The sequence below is a fragment of the Lethenteron reissneri genome, unplaced genomic scaffold, assembly GCF_015708825.2.
Source record: "Lethenteron reissneri isolate LAM-NWPU_2019-01 unplaced genomic scaffold, ASM1570882v1 scaffold_1259, whole genome shotgun sequence".
NCBI classification, from domain to species: Eukaryota; Metazoa; Chordata; class Hyperoartia; order Petromyzontiformes; family Petromyzontidae; genus Lethenteron; species Lethenteron reissneri.
The window spans coordinates 31651-37438 of NW_026890958.1; positions in this window are offsets into that span (position 1 = coordinate 31651).

A 5788-nucleotide genomic window follows, 5' to 3' on the forward strand; every position below is an offset into this window, starting at 1 on the left:
CTGACGTGGGCGTCCCCTAGGTCCACTCGGCCTAAAATGATGACTCTAGCACGGTGAGTGCGTGCGTGCATTACGCAATCGTGCGATTATACACGTGCCACGACACTGACTCGCATCCCTCCGTGGAGTGCGATGCTCCGGCCTTAATAGGAGCTCGCAGACACCCACTGCCCCCCCACCCTCCCCCCGCACCCTCCCCCCCGCCACTGTCATCCTTGACAATGATGACACCACCCCCTCCCCCTCCCTTCAAACGAAAAAAATCGACAACACTGCCATGAAGATGAAAACAATATACGAGAAGACGACGTTTCATGCAATGACCCCTGTTAGTGATTCTGATTATCGATGAGAGTGTTTTAAAAAATCACTCTTCGCCTGGATAACCAGGCAGGAGATATTTTCCGGAGTCCTGGCCCCCAAAACTCCGGCTCGCAATGAAACTCGGGTTGAAATCTTTAATTGTACGAGACAACGCGTCGTCTCGTTTATTAAAAAAAGATACCTCCACATTCAGTAAACACGGCACAATTTCTTTAATTGCTTTAGGAATCAAAGCCTGCCGTTAACATAATCAACAGACAGCGTGTAGACGACACGGTCACGTAAATAGAGACAAAGATCCCCCGTGTAGCCTTAACAGACTGTTGGGGCAAGTGCTGTTAGCGAGCACCTATGAAGGGCGAAATGTTACACGAGGGGGTGGGTGGCCAGCACCCCGCCCGACCGCCTTTGTCTCCCTAGTGACGATGTTTGCACATCGCACCAGGTACTAATTTGAGGTTGAGTCTACCTAGGGGATGCCCAGGACAGTTTCAGATAATAGTCACTTGGTATTGGCCGTGAGCAGGAATCGAACTCTGGTCGCCGGGTTCGTAGCGCAGCGTAGCGCTAACAGCTACACTACTGCTCCCCATGAGGTACCACACACAGAGAGAGCACACACACACAGCACACAGCACACACACAGCACATACACAACACACACAGCACACACAGCACACACACACAGCACACACAGCACACAGCACACACAGCACACAGCACACACAGCACACACACACACAGCACACACACACAGCACACAGCACACACACACACAGCACACACAGCACACACAGCACACAGCACACACAGCACACACACACACAGCACACACACACAGCACACACAGCACACACACACACAGCACACACAGCACACAGCACACACAGCACACAGCACACACAGCACACACACACAGCACACACACACACAGCACACACAGCACACACAACACACAGCACACACAGCACACAGCACACCAGCACACACACACAGCACACAGCACACACAGCACACAGCACACACAGCACACACACACACAGCACACACACACACACAGCACACACAGCACACACAGCACACACACACACACAGCACACACACACACACAGCACACAGCACACACAGCACACACACAGCACACAGCACACACACAGCACACACACACACACACAGCACACACAGCACACAGCACACACAACACACACACACAGCACACAGCACACACAGCACACACAGCACACACAGCACACACAGCACACAGCACACACAGCACACAGCACACACAGCACACACACACACACACAGCACACACACACACAGCACACACAGCACACACACACACACAGCACACACACACAGCACACACACACAGCACACACACAGCACACAGCACACACACAGCACACAGCACACACACAGCACACAGCACGCACACAGCACACACACACAGCAGTAGCACACACACAGCACACACACAGCACACACAGTACACATACAGCACACACAGCACACACAGCACACAGCACACACACAGCACATACAGCACACACAGCACACACACACACAGCACATACAGCACACACACACACAGCACATACAGCACACACACAGCACATACAGCACACACTGTTCTAAAACAATTTTCATTGCCACAATTAACTTTATTTTTCAAATGACAATGTAACCAAATAGAAGCCACTCAGGCAGACGTGAACAACTCTAAAAACGCAATTCTGCCTTTCATTCAGTCAGATAACATTGAACAAACTGTATAGAATACCTTAAATTTCCATGAGTTAAATATCTTTACCTCATGAACATTTTTAACAGGAGTTATAAGTAATGCAAAGTGGTCTGTTATCATTAAACTTTAAAACAAGTGAATTTTGCCCTTGTCTTTTACAAGATCTTTCAGAAAGCAATAGTTTGTGTCACATCTACAGCTACATAACATCAACAGTTATAACCAAATCTTATTCAAGAGTTTAATAAAACAAGTGCCATGAGTCCATCATGTTTGCAATAACCACAATACAAGCAGTCAAAATGCAAACAAAAAGAAACAACTCTGATGATGATAATGATATGCACTGTCCTTGAAGTTGATTGGTCCACATCCGAGACAGTACCAGTTGAAAGGGTAAAAACCTATCACTATATTTTGCCACTGGTAAAGGAGGTCTCATAGTGTAAATGTTTACCCCGAGCTCTCAATACTCTGATAGTGCGCTGTCTTTGAGTTGTACGCCTTTTGGTGTCATCTGGTCCAACACCAATGGAGACTAGGCTCTAAGAAAAGCCGTCTCGGGTGTGGACCAATCAACTTCAAGGACAGTGCATATCATTATCATCATCAGAGTTGTTTCTTGTTTGTTTGCATTTTGACTGCTTGTGTTGTGGTTATTGCAAACATGATGCCTTCTATAAAGGTGTCAGTTGTTATACCAGTTGAAAAGGGTAAAAACCTATCACTATTTTGCCACTGGCAAAGGAGATGTCTCATAGTGTAAACGTCAAACCACATTTGGTGAACGAGGCGTGTAACGATGGAACTTCTCCAAAGAGACACGCGACCGAGCCAAGTGTGATTGGGCAACTGCGCCGTGCGGCGCCTTGCGCACGAGCGCGTGAGGTGCACTGCCCCAGCAACGTAGCGGCGCAGAACCCGCCGCCGCTCACCGTCCGTTAGCGTCGTACCATTGCCGGCACGGGGCTTGCAACTACCCGCCCTCCTCTGTTCGCACCCGGGTGCTTCGACCCCTCCGGCGCACCGGCGCAGTTGCACCGCCTGTGCACTCGACGGTAGCTGCGCTGCCGCGAGCGGTGAGCGCCAGACCAGGCGGTGCCGTTGGAGTTCACCCTTCACTTCGCTGCCGGCCGCTGGCGGCACGAACCTCGTGGCCTACGCAGAGATGATTGCACGAGTTGGTCAACTTGCGTGAAGGGTAACTGCGTTGCAGGGCAGCAAGTAGGTGGCCGAGCTAGCGCGTGCTCAACGGGCGTGTTGTCTCCTGCTGAACGTGTTTGTCGTATTGAAACGGCTGCACGCCGTACGGAGCTGGAAATCAAAATTTCCCTGTACAAGAATAGGGGTAAGCCGAATGGGTTGACATGTATGAATGTGTGGCATTTAAATACAAGACTCGTTTTTATTAAAACTGTGTCTGTGTTTGTTCAGGGTGTGCCAGGGTCTCAGGGTCCTATGGGACCTCCTGGTGTGCCTGGACCTCACGTGAAAAGTTAAAGAAAGTGTGCGGGAAATAGTTGATGTCAAAGGTTTCTGGAAATTGTTGACTCCCCCCTCAAAACATATCTTTACCCCCACGTAGTTATATATAGCTACACGCCCTACATACAACAGAGGAAGTAGTATCTATTGATTCTGTAGTTGTCTCGACGGACTGTACAGTAGTATCTACTGAGCCAGTAGTAGCTACTGACTGTGTAGTAGGATTTACTGCATTTCGTATTTTCATTAGAGAATGCACTGAATGTGTAAGTTGTGAATAAATGACGCTGCAGCGACGACAGCCTGACTCGTTCTTAGTTTAATGTCGCATTTAGTCGTCTAGACAAAAGTATCAGCTTAGATGCAATATCACCCTAAGAAAGTTACGTACCCGTTATTTTGGTATGATTTATCCAAGAGATAAACTGCCTCATGTGGCACTCCGCTTGTTTCTACTTTATATATACTGTATTAATGTATACTTACATACATTTAATCACGATTATTTCCTGTTCCATCAGCTAAAATTACCATCATATATACAGTGAGGGAAAAAAGTATTTATCCCCTGCTGATTTTGTACGTTTGCCCACTGACAAAGAAATGATCAGTCTATAATTTTAATGGTAGGTTTATTTGAACAGTGAGAGACAGAAAAACAACAACAAAATCCAGAAAAACGCGTCAAAAATGTTATAAATTGATTTGCATTTTAATGAGGGAAATAAGTATTTGACCCCCTCTGCAAAACATGACTTAGTACTTGGTGGCAAAACCCTTGTTGGCAATCACAGAGGTCAGACGTTCTTGTAGTTGCCCACCAGGTTTGCACATATCTCAGGAGGGATTTTGTCCCACTCCTCTTTGGAGATCTTCTCCAAGTCATTAAGGTTTCGAGGCTGACGTTTGGCAACTCGAACCTTCAGCTCCCTCCACATATTTCTATGGGATTAAGGTCTGGAGACTGGCTAGGCCACTCCAGGACCTTAATGTGCTTCTTCTTGAGCCACTCCTTTGTTGCATTGGCCGTGTGTTTTGGGTCATTGTCATGCTGGAATACCCATCCACGACCCATTTTCAATGCCCTGGCTGAGAGAAGGAGGTTCTCACCCAAGATTTGACGGTACATGGCCCCGTCCATCGTCCCTTTGATGCGGTGAAGTTGTCCTGTCCCCTTAGCAGATAAACACCCCCAACGCATAATGTTTCCACCTCCATGTATGACGGTGGGGATGGTGTTCTTGGGGTCATACAAGTTAAGGGGGAGGAGGGGGGGAGCTTATCAGAATGTGGTAGCCAATGAATGGAACGTATTGGGAGGGGGGGGTGCTAAAAGAGGTGTACGTAGACGTCGACGTGGACGTGTTTGTGCGCAAGCCCCTGTTGGTGCACATGACAGAAGAGAACGAAAATGCCCATGTTGTTTTCACCAGTGTTGGCTGACAATCAAATACGAAAAAGGAGAGTACTGTTAAACGCTGGGGATGTCAACACTCGGTAAAGTAAAATAGTGCCTGTCAGATAAAATGGTCCAAAAATGTGTAGTTAAATCTTTTTTTGCATGGTTAATAACATCTTTCCAATGATTACTAAGTTTGTACCCATCATCACGGTTGAAATTATGTCTGTGTTTGTATATCTGAATGGCTTCGTGTACAAACCTTTGATGGTATCCAGAGGGTTTGCAGAGCACCTTAGTCTCGGAAAAAGCAATATCATGAGAGCCCATCTGTGAAGGATGTCATCCCTGACTTGCAATACCCTGGAGTCTATAAACTGAGTTGCAGCTGTGGTGATTGTTACATTGGGGAAACGAAACGTCATGTCTCTGATCGTGTCCGCGAGCACAAGCAAGATTTGAAACACGGCAAAATTGAGTCTTCCGCCTTTGCCGATCATTGCTACAACGCGGTGGGCTCTCATGATATTGTTTTTTTCGAGACTAAGGTGCTTTGCAAACCCTCTGGCTACCATCAAAGGTTTGTATACGAGGCCATCCAAATTTACAAACACAGACATAATTTCAACCGTGATGAGGGGTACACACTTAGTAATCATTGGAAATATGTTATTAACCATGCAAAAAATATTTAACCACACATTTTTGGACCATCTGCCGCCCTTCCATGCGCACCTTTCCCTGTAAAACACGAGATCATCGAGTCCACGCATTTCCCCCGTGTTCGACGAGGGAAATGCTCGCCGGGGGGGGGGGGGGGGGGGGGACGCTGG